This window comes from Callithrix jacchus, chromosome 14, assembly GCF_049354715.1.
Source record: "Callithrix jacchus isolate 240 chromosome 14, calJac240_pri, whole genome shotgun sequence".
Taxonomy (NCBI): Eukaryota; Metazoa; Chordata; class Mammalia; order Primates; family Cebidae; genus Callithrix; species Callithrix jacchus.
Genome location: NC_133515.1, coordinates 90219312 through 90238023, shown reverse-complemented (window position 1 = coordinate 90238023; position 18712 = coordinate 90219312). Strand labels below are relative to the sequence as shown.

Here is an 18712-nt window from a genome sequence, read left to right as displayed (position 1 = left end):
TAGCAATTTGACTCAGTTTTAACATTTTGCAGTTAAAGTCCATCAACGTTACTTATACAACACTCACATTTCTAATTCAACTTAGGAGTTGAATTGCTTTGTCATTGGGTAGGTCTGTTCAGCTTTGGTTGGTACTGCCAAACAGTTTTCCAAAGTGGCTGTCAACTTACACTCCCAACAGTGAATGAAATTTTCAGCTGTTCCAAATTCTCATTGGCCCCTCAATTTTGCTAGTCTTTTAATTTTAGCCTTCCTTAGACATTTGTAGTAGTATCTAATTGTAGTTTTAATTTGCATTTCCCTGGTGACTAATGAGGTTGAGTGCCTTTTCATATTTTTAAGGGTTGTTTCTTCTTATATGAAATACCTGTTGCCTGGCACAATGGCTCACACCCGTAATCCCAGCACTTGGGGAGGCGGTGGGCAGGATCACTTGAGTCCAGGAGTTCAAGACCAGCCTGGGCAACATTAGGGAGATCCCATCTCTACAAATAATACAAAAATTAGCTGGGCATGGTGGCGTGGGCCTGTGATCCCAGCTATTTGGGAGGCTGAGGTGGGAGGATCACCTGAGCCCAAGAAATTGAGGCTGCAATGAGCCATGATTCCACCACTGCACTCCAGCCTGGGTGACAGATGTACCCTATGACAAAGCAATTCAACTCCTAGGTCTATACCTCTTAGAAAGGTGAAAATGTGAAAAGGCACTCGACCTCATTGGTCTAAAAAAAAAGTATCTGTTCAATGATCTAATGTTTTATTGAGTTGCTTATTTTTTTATTGATTTGTAAAAATCTTTATATAGTCTACATATATATTCTTTATCAGATATACACTTTGCACCAGAATATTTGTAGCACTACTATTAGTAATAGTAAAAACTGGAAACAACTCATTTGTCCAGCAGTGGAGGAATGGATACATAGTGATATATTCTTTCCTTTTTTTTTTCTGAGACAGAGTCTTGCTCCATCGCCAGGCTGGAGTGCAGTAGGGTGATCCTGGATCCCGGCTCACTGCAACTTGTGTTTTCCGGTTTCAAGCAATTCTCCTGCCTCAGCCTCCCGAGTGGCTGGGACTACAGGCACGCACCACCACACTCGGCTAATTTTTTGTACTTTTAGTAGAGACGAGGTTTCACCATGTTGGCCAGGATGGTCTCAATTTCTTGACCTCGTGATCTGCCCACCTCAGCCTCCCAAAGTGCCGGGATTACAGGCGTGGGCCACCGCGTCCGGCATAGTGACATATTCTTAAACAATGGAACTCTAAATTATTGCTATACAATACTAAGCTTCTGCTGGGAATCTCACAGATGTAATGATGAGTTGAAGAAGGTAGGCACAAAAGTGTATTACTGTATGATTCCAATCATATAAAGTTCAAACCAGATCAAACTAATCAGTGAGTAAGGAGTCAGGATTCTGGTTATTTCAGGGATAGGGATGGAAGAGGGCTATAAGGAGGTGTCTGGAAGCTGGTCATGTTCTAGATCTTGATCTGAGTTGAGGTTACATAGGTGTATTCACTTCATGAGAATTCAGAGGGCCACACACTAATGATCTGTATAATGCTCTTCTATTATATGTCACACTTTGAAAAAGTTTACAGAAACAGTTCCTTCCTAATTTTCACAGGGCCTAAGAGCTAAAAACGCAGCCCTGGCCTGATGTTTTTCTCTGCTCAGGGTTTCTTGTGCTGTGCCTGTGATAGCTCTTGGTGTCCATGGAAACCAGACGAAGACAGCGTGGTGGGGAAACAAGCCAGAGGGAAACTGGAGCTGGAGAAGCTTTGCTCATGTAACGGAGGAACAGAGCCCCCCCACCCCCCAACGAGTCTTCCCTCCCTGTACTCTCAGATTTCAATCAGCTACAGCCAGTTCCCTGCCACCACAATGTCCGCCTAAGACAACTCTGGCTGCTGCTTGTCGTAATTTACATCAATAACTGCTACCAGTCCACCTTCTCCTTCCTGGCTTTCATCTTCCTCTACCCAGCAGGAAAGTTGGCCTGCCAGGGACTCAAAACAACAACAACAAAAAGGTCTTCGCTAGATCAGGGGACACTAATACCTCATTAACCTTACGAGGGCATAAGTCCTAAAAGGCCTTTGAGTAGCCGTGGTAAATGTTACAGACTCTGTGCATTAGAGCATAAGCTCTTTACTCACAGGAGAGTTCTCTGGATTCTTGCTCAGAGCTTATGCATCCCTATTTTAAACAGAGTCGTATCACCTTGTTATCTGATTGCTTAGATCTGCAAAAACACAGGGTAGAAGTGAATGGGTGAAATTCTCCCCTGAGGGTGCCCACGTGCCTGGCTTTGTAAGTTTGAGAATTGTTCTGGTTATATCTGGGTACGAATGTGTGTATGCAAGCATATGTGTGGGGGTCTCTGTGTACACTCATGTGTTGGTTATAATGAATGTGTGTGAGAGAGTGTGGATTAGCATCTCGTGCATCTGTCAGTTTCGTGTGTGCATATTGGGTGTATACTAGATGAGGACGTTTGTGAATGAGTTTGTCATTTTTTGGGTTTATATGTGTACATGTGATCAGATGTAAAATATGTAAATGAGAATTAGCACTTTTTTGACTCTGTAGGAAATATGACACAGCATTTGTGGGGATGCTTATAAGTTTTTATCTTCAATTTAAACTGTAAGTTTGTATGAGAATTTATATAGGGATAGCTCTAGGGAAAGTTTTCAAGTCATATGGTTGAACCATATGGAATTACCATTTTTGTGGGCTAAAAATGGTTAAATATTCTGTAATTTTTGTATGATTCAAATTAATGGGTGTGTATGTACATGTGTATGCACACATACATAAATTCAAGTTAGCATAGTTCCTGCATCAATTAGTAATACAATCAGAGCTGAGAAGAAGATGACCACCAGGAGCCTGAGATCTGGGAAGAAACTTAACAGAGACCTTGAGGGAAAGATAAGATATGGAAAGAATGATGAATAATGCAACAGAAAGTTGCAAAAGGGAAATAATGGGAAAAGAAGTTGAAAGTTCTTTACCCAGGAAAGCCTTCTCCGACACTTGTTTTGTATCCATGCAACCCAAGTTCGCCTCTGCCTCGGGCCTTCTACAACCCCCATGAACTGACTCTATGGCAACACTCATCACCCTGAGCTATAATTGTTCATCTAATTGGCTGTCTTCCCCACCACGCAGCAAGTTCACATAGGGCAATGACTGTCTCTCTCGTTCACTTATATTCCCAACACTTAGGACAAAGCTTGGTACAGAATGGAAACTTAGCTAGCATTTATTGAAGAAACGGATGGCTGAAAGCCAGGTCTCCTGATAAAGCAGTGCATCATCAGTCTAAGGAGTACAACTTGTTCTGGCCAATGCATGTGACTATCAGTTTTTTGGCAACTGACAGACATTTTGGAGAGTCAGTTAACATAGACAAAACATCATTTAAAAATACTAATTTAGGAGTGGTATCAAGAATAGACAGAAGTAGGTCAGGCGAAGTGGCTCAGATCTGTAATCCCAGCACTTTTAGAAGGCTGAGGCAGAATTACTTGAGACTAGGAGTTCAGGACCAGCTTGGGCAACAGAAAGAGACCCTGTCTCTTAAAAAAATAAAAATAAAGGCCAGGTGTGGTGTGGTGGCTCTTACCTGTAATCCTGGAACTTTGGGAGGCTGAGGCAGGAGGATCACTTGAGCCCAGGAATTCAAGACCAGCCCAGGCAACACAGGGAGACCCCATCTCTACAAAAAATTAAAAAATTAGGCCAGGCACAGCGGCTCACACGTGTATTCCCAGCACTTTGGGATGCTGAGGTGGGTGGATCACTTGAAGTCAGGAGTTTGAGACTGGCCTGCCCTAAATGGCAAAAACCTATCTCTACTAAAAAAAAAGAATACTAAAAGTAGCCAGGCAGGTGGTGCACAAAATAAGTCATCCTACCCACTTGTGCATGCCTGTAATGCCAGCTACTTGGGAGGCTGATGCATGAGAATCGCTTGAACCTGGGAGGTGGATGTTGCAGTGAGCCAAGATCACACCACTGCACGCCAGCCTGAGCAACAGAGCCAGACTCTGTCTCAAAAAAAAAAAAAATTAGCCAGGGATGGTGGCACACACGTATAGTCGCAGACACTGAGGAGGCTGAGGTGGGAGGATCACTTGAGCCAGGGAGGTTGAGGCTGCAGTGAGCTGAGATCACACTACTGCACTCTACCCTGGCTGCCAGAGTGAGACCCTGTATAAAAAACAAAAACAACAACAATAACAACAAAAATGGAATGGAAAGAAGTAGGTTAATGTAGGTTATGGTTGGCCATCAGAGGCCCAGTAGTTCCTATGCATGTGGTAATAAATATCTAGATGACAATGGCAATGGGAATGGACAGCAAGGGAGAGATGAAAAAACTGCAATAGAAACAGCTTCTTGGTGACTGCTAGGTTTGGGGCAAACAGAGAAAGTGGAGTGAAGGCTGACCCCAAGTTCTGGAGCCTGAGTGGCTGAGATAATGACAGTCACCCCAACAGAAATAAGGAGACCTATTTAAACAGTGACAAGATCTGTTTTGAACACATTGTAGGTTTTGGATATTGATATGGTTTGGCTGTGTCCCCATCCAAATCGCATCTTGAATCATAATCCCCATGATCACCACGTGTTGTGGGAGGGACCTAGTGGGAGGTGATTGAATCATAGGGGCTGTTTTCCCATGCTGTTCTCGTGATAGTGAGTGAGTTCTCATGGGATCTTGATCATTTTCCCCTTCCGTAAGATATCACACTGGCCCATTACATTGATGGCACTGTGCTGATTGGATCCAGTGAGCGAGAAGTAGCGAGCACACTGGACTTGTTGGTGAGACATTTGTATGCCAGGGGATGGGAAATAAAGCCGACTAAAATTCGGGGACCTTCTACCTCAGTAAAATTTCTGGGAGTCCAGTGGTATGGGGCCTGTCAAGATGTTCCTTCTAAGGTGAAGGACAAGTTGCTGCATTTGGCCCCTCCTACAACCAACCAAGAAAGAGGCACAATGCCTAGTGGTCCTAACTGGATTTTGGAAGCAACACATTCCTCATTTAGGGATGTTATTCCGGCCCATTTATTGAGTGACCTGAAAGCCTACAAGTTTTGTGTGGGGTCCAGAACAGGAGAAGGCGCTGCAATAGGTCCAGGCTGTTGTGCAAGCAGCTCTGACACTTGGACCATATGACGCAGCAGCTCCAATGGTGCCTGAGGTATCAGAGGCGATAGGGATGCTGTTTGGAATCTTTGGCAGGCTCCCATAGATGAATCACAGTGGAGGCCTCTAGGATTTTGGAGTAAACCTTTGCCATCTGCTGCAGATAAATACTGTCCTTTTGAGAGACAGCTCGTGACCTGTTACTGGGCTTTTGTGGAAACTGAACATTTGATTATGGATCATCAAGTCACCATGTGACCTAAACTCCCTATCATGCACTGAGTGCTTTCTGAGCCATCTAGTCATAAAGTGAGGCATGCACAGCAGCATTCTGGCATCAAACGGAAGTGGTATATACATGATCGAGTTCAAGCAGGTCCTGAAGGCACAAATAAATTACATGAGGAAGTGGCTCAAATGCCCAGATCTCCACTCCTGCCACCATGTCTTCTCTCCCCAAGCCTGCACTGATGGCCTCATAGGGAGTAACCCGTGATCAATTGGCAAAGGAAGAGAAGACTATGGCCTGGTTTACAGATGACTCTGCACGATATGCAGGAACCACCCAAAAGTGAACAGCTATAACACTATAGCCTCTTTCTAGGACATCCATGAAGGACAGGGGTGAAGGGAAATCTTCCCAGTGGGCAGAACTTCAAGCGGTGCACCTGGTTGTACACTTCACTTAAAAGGAAAAATGACAAGATGAGTGGTTATGTACTAATCCATGGACTGTTGCCAATGGTTTGGCTGGATGGTCAGGGACTTAGAAGAAACATGATTGGAAAATTGGTGACAAAGAAATTTGGGGAAGAGGTATGTGGATGGTCAGAAAGAAGTAAGTGGTCAAAAACTGTGAAGATATTTGTATCTCGTGTGAGTGCTCACCAGAGTGTGACCTCAGCAGAGGAGGATTTTAATGATCAGGTGGATAGAATTACTTGTTCTGTGGGCACCACTCAGTGTCTTTCCCCACCCAACCCTGTCATCACCCAATGGGCTCATGAACAAAGTGGCCTTGGTGGCAGAGATGGAAGTTTTGCATGGGTTCAGCAATATGGACTTCCACTCACCAAGGCTGCCCTTTCTATGGTCACTGCTGAGTGCCTAATTTGCCAGCAGGAGAGACTAACACTGAGCCCTCAACATGGCATTATTCCTTGGGGGTGATGAGCCACCTACTTGGTGGCAGGTTGATTATACTGAATCTCTTCCATCATGGAAAGATGATTGTCCTCTCTGGAATAGCCACTTACTCTGAATATGGGTTTGCCTATCCTGCATGCAATGCTTCTGCCAAGACTACCATCTGTGCATTCATGGAATGCCTTATCCCCGTCATGGTATTCCACACAGCACTGCCTCTGACCAAGGCACTCACTTTATGGCTAAAGAAGTGCAGCAGTGGGCTCATGCTAATGGAATTTAGTGGTCTTACCATATTCCCCTGAAGCAGCTGGATTGATAGAACAGTGAAATAGCCTTTTGAAGTCACAATTACAACACCAACTAGGTGACAGTAGTTTGCAGGGCTGGGGCAAAGTTCTCCAGAAGGCTGTATGAGCCCTGAATCAGCACCCAATATGTGGTGCTGTTCCTCCCATATCCAGGATTCATGGGTTGAGAAATTAAGGGGTGGAAGTGTAAGTGACACCACTCATCATCACCCCTAGTGGCCCATTAGCAAAATTTTTGCTTCCTCTTCTGGTTACATTGCATTCTGCTGGCCTAGAGGTCTTGGTTCTAGAGGGAAGAATGCTGCCACCAGGAGACACAACAATGATTCCATTAATCACCTGGACACTTTGGGCTCCTCCTACTTCTAAGTAAACAGGCTAAGAAGGGCATTACAGTGCTGGCTGAGGTGATTGACCCAAACTATTAAGATGAAATCAGTTTACTACTCTACAATGGAGGTAAGGAAGAATATGGATGGAATTATAGGAGATCCCTTAGGGCATCTCTTAGTATTACCAGGCCCTGTGATTAAGGTCAATCAGAAACTACAACAACCCAATCCAGGAAGGACTACAAATGGCCCAGATCTTTCAGGAATGAAAGTTTGAGTCACTCCACCAGGTAAAAAACCATGACCTGCTGAGGTGTTTGCTGAAGACAAAGGTAATAGAGAATAAGTAGTAGAAGGTAGTCATCAATACCAGCTATGCCCACATGACCAGTTGCAAGAATGAAAATCCAAATGTTAATCACCAAGGTAATGGAGAAAATGTCTCCAGGGCTTGTCAGAGGTCTTCATGGCAGCCCCTCCCATCACAGGTCTGAAGGCCTAGAAGGAAAAATTGGTTTTGTGGGCCAGGCCTGGGGCTTTGCTGCTTTGTGCAGTTTCCAGACTTGGTGCCCTGTGTCCTAGCCATGGATAAAAGGGGCAAATGTACATCTTGGGCCATGGCTTTAGAGGGTGCAAGCCCCAAGCCTTGGTGGCTTCCACATGGTTTTGGGTGGTTCACAGAAGTCAAGAATTGAGGTTTGGGAACCTTCACTTAGATTTCAGAGGATGTATGGAAACACCTGGATGTCCAGGCAGAAGTTTGCTGAGGGGTGGAGCCCTCATGAAGAACCTCTACTAGGGCAGTGCAGAATGAAAATCTGGAATTGGGGCTCCTGCACAGAGTCCCCACTGGGGCATTGCCTAGTGAAGCTGTGAGAAAAGGGCCACTGTCTTCCAGACTCCAGAATGGTAGATCCACTGACAGCTTGTACCATGCACCAGGAAAAGCTGCAGACACTCAGTGCTAGCCTGTGAAAGCAGCTGGGAGGAGGGCTGTACCCTGCAAAGCCACAGTGGTGGAGCTTCCCAAGGCCATGGGAACCCACCTCTTGCATCAGCCTGACTTGGATGTGAGACATGGAGTCACAGGAGATCATTTTGGAACTTTAAGGTTTAATGACTGCCCTTACTGGATTTTGGACTTGCATGGGGGTCTGTCACTCCTTTGTTTTGGTCAATTTTTCCCATTTTTAATGGGTGTATTTACCCAGTGCCTGTACCCCCCACTGTATCTAGGAAGTAACTAAGTTGCTTTTGATTATACAGGCTCATAGGCAAAAAGGATTTGCCTTGTCTCAAATTTGACTTTAGACTTAGACTTGTGGGTTAATGCTGGAATAAGTTAAGAATTCAGGGACTGTTGGGAAGGCATGATTATGTTTTGAAATGTGAGGACATGAGATTTGGGAAGGGCCAGGAGTAGGATGGTATGGTTTGGCTATGTCCCCACCCAAATCTCATCTTGAATTGTAATCTCCATAATCCCCATGTCATGAGAGGGACCTGATGGGATGTAATTGAATCATGGGGGTAATTTCCTCCATGCTATTCTCATGATAGTGAGTAAGTTCTCACAATATCTGATGGTTTTATAAGTGTCTGGTAGTTCCCCTGTTGGCATTTATTCACTATTCTGCTGCCTTGTGAAGAGGTGCCTTCTACCATAATTGTAAGTTTCCTGAGGTCTCACCAGCCATGGGGAACTGTGAGTCAATTAAACCTCTTTTCCTTCTAAATTCCCCAGTCTGTTATTTCTTCATACTGATAGTGACAGGAGGTAGACAAATGCCTAAGCAGATAGGGTTGGGTCCCTTGTGAAACCCAACTTTCAAGCCAACAACAGTCCCAGGTAAATCCTCAGACCAGATCAAAAACCTGTCTTCCCTTTTGGCACATTTTCCTCTGATGGATTCCACCCTTCACCTATTTTACATATACCTACACTTCCCTAATTGGTTTTTTTACATGGCTGTTGTCACCTTTGAGTAGATTCTTTGTTTTAACTTTTTTTTTGCATACTCGTAAACCAATCAGCATGCACTCCCCTATTCTGAGTCCATAAAAGCCCTGGACTCAGCCACACTGGTAGAGAAACCACCAACTACAGGGTTGGGGGACCACCCCGTGTCCCTTCTTTGCTGAGAGCTATAACATCACTCAATAAAATTATTCTCTGCCCTCCTTACCTTTTGAATCATCAGCATATCCTCATTCTTCTTGGTTGCAGGACAAGAGATCCAGAACCACCATATGTCAATACAAGCTATAACACAGGCAGGCCAAGTGAGTGGGGCACCTCCAACAGCAGGCCTGGGGCCCAGCAAGGCCCAGGCTGAGAGTGGAGGTGGGGGTGTCACTGGCCATGGAGCTCCTTGGATGGCAAAGTGGCCAAGGAAAACCCTGCATCATATCTGGGGAATCATCTGAGATTTGTCAGACAGGTGAGTGAATGTGAACATATAACTTCACTTTTTTCTAAGGCTTCTTGTCCTTACACTTTTTATTGAAGGCAGACAAAGCACCAAACTTCTGATTAGCTAGTTAAGAGCAAATGGTGTGACTGGGTGTGGTGGCTCATGCCTATAATCCCAGCACTTTTGAAAGCTGAGGTGGATGAATCACCTGAGGTCAGGAGTTTGACACCAGCTTGGCCAACATGGTAAAACCCAAACTCTACCCAAAATATATATTTTTAAAAAATTAGCCAGGTGTGGTGGTGCATACCTGTAATCCCAGGTACTCTGGAGGCTGAGGCAAGAGAATCACTTGAATCCAGGAGGAGGAGGTTGTAGTGAGCTGAGATCCTGCCACCTTACTCAAGCATGGGTGGCAGAGAAAGACTCCATCTCAAAACAAACAAACAAACAATAAACAAACAAAACCCAACAAATGGTGCAATTACAGAGGACAGGATGCTGAAAAGGAACCCCCACTGTTGCTCTTGGGAGTTGAGAATGTCAGCCTCATTCCAATCCAGTCTTTTCTATGGCATTTTTCTTCTTTTTATTGTGGCTGTCATGGCACCCAACTCTGCCTTTTACAATGCTGACAGTGTTGTTGCAAACTACAGAAATATTACTGGGAAGAATGGGCACTTGGCCCAGTCATCAAAAATGTAATTCAGGACAATGCAGTTTCTGTCTTCTTAGAAGAGTGGGAGGAAGCAGTGATTAGGAGTTTCCTTCCCTGTTGGGGGAACCCATTTGCAGAAGAGCAAGAGGATTTTTCTCCCAGACACCTTCCCCTCCCTGCCCTTAAGCTGTTTTTTCTTCCTTTTCTCCACAATGTCAGGAGGTAACACAGCCCTGTGAATACAGAGAGCTTTTCTATGCAAAAGGTTTTTTTTTTGGAAAGGGGAAGGCATAGGCCAGGACACCAATTCATGGGATTTCTTTTTCACTGCCTTGTTTGAGGAGGACCCCATTCCACAGCTTCACTTTAACATTTGCATTATAATAAGGAAGCACCAGAGGAGCGGCCTTTCCAGCTGCTGGCTACAGTCCAGCAAGGGCCACCTGGGACTCAAGAGTCCGTGCACCCTCCTGAAGCACCTGTTTTTCCCAAACTCAATTCCAAGCTTTGAGTTGAAGTCTTAGAAAGGAAAACTGGACCTGAGGGATCCAGAGACAGATGACGATGGAAATCAAGGGGCACAGTGCAGGTAGGCTTAATTCCTGCTGATTAGGCCTCCCTCCTTTTCATGGATGAGAGTTATACCCGTATCCATGGCATAGATGAGGTTACTGACAGCAGGGAGGGCAGGCCAGCATGTAGATGAGTGTAGATAGTTCCTACCCTTTAGGTGTCCCTGTTACATGGGTGAAAGCCATTTTGGCACCCATGGGTGGCACTCTGCCAAGGTTGCCAGAGCTTGGGGATATAAGGAGAAAAGAAAAAAGGGGATGCCTTTTCTTTCTCTCCCTTACATGCCCCATGTATTCACTGGGAAGAGAAAGGACAAAGGGACTCCTTTTTCCCCTCTTTCCAGCTGGGTAACCAACCATCTTCAGTCTGTATTTCTCTCTAATGCATCCTGAATCACTGGGACTCCTTTGGGAAGAAAAGCCTTCTTTTTCTTTTTCCTCCTCTCTCCTCTCTTCATGGATGGGTAATTGTGCCCCCATATGACAGATGTATCCCTCAAACTGGGAAAAGTTTAATTTCCTCAAACCTTAAACTGTTTGGCTTAAAAATAAACCAGGAAGAAATTACAGATCAAACGGGGCAAATCTCCTGAGGAGGGCCAACTTTTACAGTATGCAAAAACTCTTTATTTGCTCCCCCTTTATGTGACTCCATGGTCAAAAGGGCTCCATAACTCAGGGGAAGGGAACCAAGAAGCCTGACTTGCCAGAAAAAGAGTAAAAGTTTTTACCAGTCAGGCTTCTAGCCTCTCTCTCTCTGTGCAGACTGGTTGAATTAATGATAAAAATCACTGTTTATATCCTCTGCAAAGTTTTGATTAATGGAAAAAAAGGATTAATGAGGCGAGTCTTAAGCTGTAGCCAATCGGGTATGCTTTGTGTGTTTTTCAGTATGGTTCTGTCATAAGGAGGAGTACCTTGGGATAAAATGTGGGTTACTGCTCATGCCAGCCCACCAAACTCGTCAGTAACAAACTTTGTTGCAGGTCTCTGAAGAATAAAAAACAACTGAATGAGGTCTCCATGTTGTTTTACATCCTTGGGAACTTGACCTTGTAACCACGTAGCAGTACTTTCTTTTGGTCTCTGCCATTTTACAGTGGTGACCTGAGTTCAGTCCTGGCTTAAGGAATGAGTACTTTCTGGTTAGTATCTGTGTGACTGTTACCATTTGCTGATTCTCTTTTCCTCCATGAACAACTTCTAGCTTCCTTTCTTAAATCTTCCTTTCTCTGAGCTACCTTTAAAGATTCTAGGTTTTGTTAAAAGTGCTGACTACCTGTTTGACAATACCTTGTACACTTACAGCTAAATCATAACCTTAGTTGAGGCTTATTGGTTTCATCTGTGAGATACTTTTGGTAAAGTTCAAAAGTCAGAAATATTGGCTGTTTGGCATGGTTAAAGTCAGGTAATAGGAATTGAAAAGGATTTTTTAAAAAGAGTGTTGTGGTTAAAAGCTTAATTAAAAGTGGATGCATATATATATGTGTGTATATATATATGTGTGTGTGTGTATTTATATATGTGTATATATATCTCCAAGCTGTAGGTATATCCAGGTCTTTATGGTTTTTTTTCTCTTCTTGAATCTTTTTTTGCTGGGAAAGGTTTTTTTTTCTTCTCAGTCGACTGAATTATTTTTCCCATTTTGCCTTGTCACTCTTAATGCATGTATGAGGGGCTCTAAGGTAACTTCTGATAGCCTGGGACTGCTTGGGAAGCCTCTGTTTTCCTCATGAAACCCCAAGAATTAAAAGCAAATAAATCCATCTCAAAATCTGTTTTTATCTTCCAGCTACATCTGCTTATTACACCTTAGAAACTGCATGATTTCCTATCCCTGCTTCTTGAAGGGTTCCACCCAGAGGCCAGTAATCCAATTAAGAAACCAGCAGATGAAAAATCTTACAACTACTGTATTATCTTCTGTCTACCTGTGTAGTTATATATGTGTATATATGTGATGTTTATATTAAAAAAGAGCTCTAATTAATTGGCTAGAGAAAAGTAAGTGCTTAGATCAAATCTTTTTTGAAGAAAAAATTGCCTTTTAGTTCATGCAACATTTATCTTTGAGAAATAAAAACAGTTTTAAAGATTACTGGCAAAATACAAATGTCTTCTAATGTAAACATGTAGTCTAAATTGTGTTCAGATATTAGGTTTGCTAAATGCTTTAAGATCATGAATTGCTTCTTTGGCTTTTGAAAATTGTTTAAGGCCAGGTACAGCGGCTCATGCCTGTAATTCCAGCACTTTGGGAGGCCAAGGCAGGTGGATCATGAGGTCAAGAGATCAAGACCATCCTGGTCAACATGGTGAAAGCTTGTCTCTACTAAAAATACAAAAAATTAGCTGGGCGTGGTGGCGTGTGCCTGTAATCCCACCTACTCAGGAGGCTGAGGCAGGAGAATTGCTTGAACCCAGGAGGCGGAGGTTGCAGTGAGCCGAGATCGCGCCATTGCACTCCAGCCTGGGTAACAAGAGTGAAACTCTGTCTCAAAAAAAAAAAAAAACTTACCAGATTTTACATTAAAATTAAAAATTGTTAACAGTTACCATTATAACATGTAATTGAGACAACTGAAAATAGATTCACATGCAAGGTGTGTAAGGGAAATAAAATGTTTTTAGTAAGATTATAAAAAGGCATTGGAATGTAAATTTTTGCTTAGTTTAGAGGGTTAAAAGACTGTTTTTCATTAAATAAGATAAAGCTAAAGGTTTAAACAAGTTGTGGGAGGTTTGTAAAAATTAATATTACAGGTGGGGGAGGGGAATAAAAAAAGAAAAAAGAAAAAATTAATATTACAAAAGAAATTATGTGTGTGAGTATATTGACTAAATTCAAAAGAGTATTATATGGTTTTTCCATAAATTGAGCATTGGTATAAAAACACAACAAGGTTTTCTTAAGGCACTGATATGCTCTTTAACAAAAATTTGTACAGGGTTATAAGAGGTTTATAAGAATCTGATGTCACAGTCAAACTGGTTAAGATTTGGTGGAATTATCTATGAGGACTCATTTTAAAAAACTGTGATTTGTTGACATTAATAGTAGACTAATGCAAGGGTGAAATTTGACTTTCTCTCCCTTGAACAAGATTTCATGTAATGGCAAAAAATAATGAAAGATTTTTGTTTGCCTTGTGAATTAACTACCAAAAAAGAAGAAGAAGAAGAAGAAGGAGGAGGAGGAGGAGGAGGAGGAGGAGGAGGAGGAGGAGGAGGAGGGGGAGACAGGAGAGAGATTGTTTGGAAAGCTAAGTCTTCCCTCTTAATGAGTAAAGATTTTTGCTTTTTATAAATTTTTGACTCATCATTTTAGCTAAATAAAATTACTTATGTTAATCTGGAATTCTGTTTCATAATATCAAGTGTTTTAAACCTCTAATATATTTAACATGCTTCCCAAAATGAAATTTTAGCTTCACAAATTGTCTTTTTTGACCTCTATCTTTTGAATGCTACAGAGGGCCCCTGGAGCATCCAAATGAAAGGTAAACAGGATTATTTGACATGCTTAGTTACATGGGATTGCCAAAATAAAAATAAGGTTTAATCTTCTTCAGGTTATATTTTAGTGAATAATATTAATATATGTTCCAAAATTATATGGTACAGCTAAAATGCTAATGTCTGAGTATATGCTGTCAATCATATTTAAGGTTACTAGGTTAAGTTGTTGTAAACCACAGAAATAACCAAATTTCTTTTTCAGTCATGTTTTTGACTGACTACATGAAGACATTTTGTCATTCTCAGACAATTGTTGTAATCTTGCTTTGATCCTCTTCAAAAGATGGTTTATAATCAGCTATAGGACTTTGACAGGTGCTCTTAATTGCAGGTTTCTGGTAACTCTGGAGATTTGTAATTAAGGAAAAATGTACAGGACTCACAAAGAGCTGAAATGTTCGTGACTATCAAGCAGAACAAGAGTTGATGGAATGGGCTGAACTAATAGAAAACCGAAGTAATCTTTTAAAACTTTTTGCTTAAAACATTGCTGATCCTTGTTTTGTTTTTTAACATCAGGAAAACTTTTATTCTGAACTATTTACAGCTTTTTACAATTGAGTAAGATATACTCTTATGAACAAAGTTTGCTTCTCTATGCCTGGTTTCCAGAATTGGGAAACTATTTGTGAGTTTTCTTTTTTCTTTCCTTCTTTTCCTTTTTTTTTTTTTTTTTTAAAGACAGTCTTGTTATGTCACCCAGGCTAGAGTGTAATGTCACAATCTTGGCTCACTGCAACTTCCACCTCCCAGGTTCAAGCAATTCTTTTGCCTCAGCCTTCTGAGTGGCTGAGATTACAGGTACCCATGACCACACCAGGCTAATTTTTTGTATTTTGGGGTAGAGACAGGGTTTCACCATGTTGGTCAGGCTGGTCTTGAACTCCTTACCTCAGGTGATCCACCTGCCTCGGCCTCCCAAAGTGCTGGGATTACAGGCATGAGCCACTGTCCCTGCCCTATTTGTAAGTTTTCTTAACTTATGGCAATATACTTATTTGCATCAGTGCAATAAGAATCTGTTTTATTTTGCAACAGGATGCAATTGGAGAAACTGGCTGTTTTTACCAAGGCTTTGATGGGAAGGGTGTGCTCCTCTTTATGGAATCAAGCTTGACTGGTAGAGCCAATAAAAGCTCCTGGGAAATCTGGCTTCATACGTCGTCTATACAGTCCCTGTACAGGGTTCCTAACCTGTAGTGAGTAAAGAATGTCACTTTCTAACAGGTCCAGGATCCCCAAGTTATCTTGCAATCTCAAGAGGAGAGAAATTTACACAACTCATAGGTATTTGAGGGTACTAACCCATGGCTGGGCTCAGCTTTAAAATGTCTTATCTGAGATTCCTTGTGAAACAGAGTTCCATCAAAGCCAATTTAAAAAGCTTATGTGAAAAATAATTATTCTTGTTGTACTTTATGCAAATAATCAGGCCAAGTATAACACTAAAGTTTATTTTGCAAATAACTTGGTTCTATTATGATTTGTTTTTAACAAAAATGAAGAATGGAGAGAGAAAACTTATCACACACCTGTCATTAAATTCTAGGCTCATTAGTTGTTTTTAAATTTTTGCCAGGCCAGGCGTGGTGGCACATGCCTATAATCTCAGCATTTTGGGAGGCTGAGGCCAATCACCTGAGGTCAGGAGTTTGAGACCAGCCTGGCCAACATGGTGAAACTCCCTCTTGACTAAAAATACAAAAATTAGCTGGGTGTGGTGGCGGGTGCCTATTAATCCCAGCTACTTGGGAGGCTGAGGCAGGAGAATTGCTTGAACCTGGGAGGCTGAGTTTGCAGTGAGGCGAGATCGTGCCACTGTGCTTCAGCCTGGGTGACAGAGAGAGACTCCCTCACACACACACAAAAAATGTTTTTGTCTACATTTTAGATTAACCCTGCTTATTCCTGTGAACCAACCAGTGATCTCCAGCTGCAGCTAAGAAGAAACAAAAGGGCTGCGTGATGTAAAAATATGGATCAATATTCTAGCTCTGGGTAACTTTCCTGCCAATCCTGCCAGGTGATAGGAGTAAATAGATTACCCATAACCCAGAGGTTTCTTTGTTGGGGAAAATAAGATCACTGGAGCCAGCAAAACCAAGCCCTATCCACCCAAATCTTAGCAGGCATAACTATAGCCACCAGTTATCTGGGCATGTTGGCAGCCTTGGGATTTTTTAGCTGTCCTTGCCCCCTTGTTTCATTTTGGTACATGTTTGGTACATGCCTGCTTCCAGTTTGTCTCTTCTTGCCTTCAGACCATCAAACTCCAAACAGTCATCCAACTGGAGCCTCAGATGATGGCTCCATTTTACTAGCAATCCTTGGCTAGGCCTCTGAGAGAGATCTCACTGCTGCCTTCCCAAAACAGCACTCCCTGTCAGTTAAGATCAGTCACCATCCTTATCCTAATGGCAGTTAGATGTACCACTTCAGAGGATGGAACTGAAACCTGACCTTCAAGTCGAAGATAGTCCTGGGTAAATCCTTGGACTGGATTGAGAACCTGGACCCTTTCCTGTGATTGATCTCCACCCTTCACCTATTTCAGCCTTCCCCAGTTGGTTTTCTTTATTCTTTTTTTCTTTCAGACAGAGTCTCACTCTGTCACCAGGCTGGAGTGCAGTGGTGCAATATTGGCTCACTGCAACCTCCACCTCTAAGATTCAAGCAATTCTCCTGCCTCAGCCTCCTGAGGAGCTAGGATTACAGGCGTGCACCACCATGCCCAGCTAATGTTTGTATTTTTAGTGGAGACGTGGTTTCACCATGTTGATTAGGATGGTCTCTATCTCTTGACTCCGTGATCCGCCCATCTGGGCCTCCCAAAGTGTTGGGATTACAGGTGTGAACTGCCATGCCTGGCCCCTAGTTGGTTTTTTTTCTTTGAGACAGAGTTTCGCTGTTGTTACCCAGACTGGAGTGCAATGGCATGATCTTGGCTCACCGCAACCTCCGCCTCCCAGGTTCAAGCAATTCTCCTGCCTCAGCCTCCCGAGTAGCTGGGACTACAGGCGCGCACCACCATGCCCAGATAATTTTTGTATTTTTGGTAGAGACGGGGTTTCACCTTGTTGACCAGGATGGTCTCGATCTCTTGACCTCGTGATCCACCCACCTTGGCCTCCCAAAGTGCTGGGATTACAGGCGTGAGCCACCGCACCCGGCCCCCTAGTTGGTTTTTTATACCGTCATGCCCACCTCTGAGTGGTGCCCTTGTTTTAACTTTTTTTTTTTAACATACTCACAAACCAATTAGCATGCATTCCCCTATTCTGAGCCCATAAAAGCCCCAGACTCACTCACACTGGGAGAGAAACCACCCCCACATCTTCTCTCTGCTGAAATCTGTTCCATCACTCAAAAAATTCTTCTCTGCCCACCTCACCCTTTTAATTGTCAGTGTATCCTCATTCTTCTTGGATGCAGGACATAAGCTCAGGAACTGCCAAACACAGATACAAGTCATAACACAGTTGGACGGAGTGGGTGGGGTACCTCCAGTAGCAGGTTCGGGTCACCAGTTGCCAAAGTGGCCGAGAAAAATTCTGTGTCAATAGCAGCATGAGAATGGAAAAATAGAGTAAATGTTGGATAGGAATTGAAGTTAGCAAACAAAAGGATGTCCTATTAAAGATGGCCAGTAGGCAGTTAGATATTTGAGATGAGCACAGACAGGAGGCCTCAGTTACAAATAATCAGTCACTCTCTCAAAACTTAATAATTATTATGTGTTCAACAATGGTCTAGGTACTGGGCATATAGCAGTGAACAAAATAAAGTTTCTATCAACTTTTAGAGTTTCCTCATCTCTGAAAATATTTTTCAGCTATTCCTTTATTTACTTACATATAGTAAGCATAGTTATATTATGATCTGTATCTAAAAGATCTATATCTGAAGTCTTTGCTGGTCTATTTCTGCTGTCCCTCACTCATATGATCTTATTTCCTTGTATGCTTGATTAGTTTTGAGTTTGGATTTACATTTTACTTGTAGGAATCTCTTGAGAAATAAAATGAAGCTATCTTTCCCTAGAAAAGATTTACTTGTTTTTGTTTATGCCAGTTTAGAAGCCTTTAATTCCAAGGCTTGTGGTTACTTGGTCTACCCTAGAGATGTGAATTAGGCTTCAAGTCTGTGTGAGGACTGGCTCATGGTTTCCACCAATCAGAGATGATATTCTTTTTTATCTTCCCCTGCTTTCTTCAGCATGCAGGTAACTCTCCCTATAGTTCTCTGGATGTGAGTGGGAGAAGGCAGTTTACTTCTATATGTTTATCCTAATGGTGTAACCCTTGGGGGTTCAGCTTTATATTTGGGTCTATTAGGCTGCATTGGGCTTTGATTTTTTTTCGTCCTCTCCCTTATGAGTCTGTCAAAATTACCATTTGGTTTCACAGTTTATGTAAACAAATACTCTCAAAGTATAAAATGGCTGCTTGCTTCTTTGTGTTCTAGCTTTTGCTTAGATTTTTTTTTTTTTACTTAATGAATTCTTTCTAGATTTTGACATATTTGGTGCTTTTATGAAGATATTCAAAATGTTTTATTTAGCATTTTTGTTGTTTTCAG

General features: G+C 42.5%; 1 long non-coding RNA gene across 6 annotated transcripts in view; it reads left to right on the top strand.

The window, feature by feature from the left end:
* LOC118147379 (uncharacterized) overlaps positions 1-18712 on the top strand; it is a 74561-nt gene that overhangs the window by 13018 nt on the left and 42831 nt on the right. For 4 of the 6 annotated variants that reach the window (XR_013526754.1, XR_013526752.1, XR_013526750.1 and 1 more), the window contains exons 4-5: positions 961-1337; positions 9193-9406. This is a non-coding gene — a long non-coding RNA (uncharacterized LOC118147379). Of the gene's footprint in view, positions 1-960; positions 1338-9192; positions 9407-11595; positions 11755-12407; positions 13792-18712 lie in introns of those variants that run through there. The other 2 variants (XR_008476437.2, XR_013526753.1) reach the window with 2 other exon arrangements.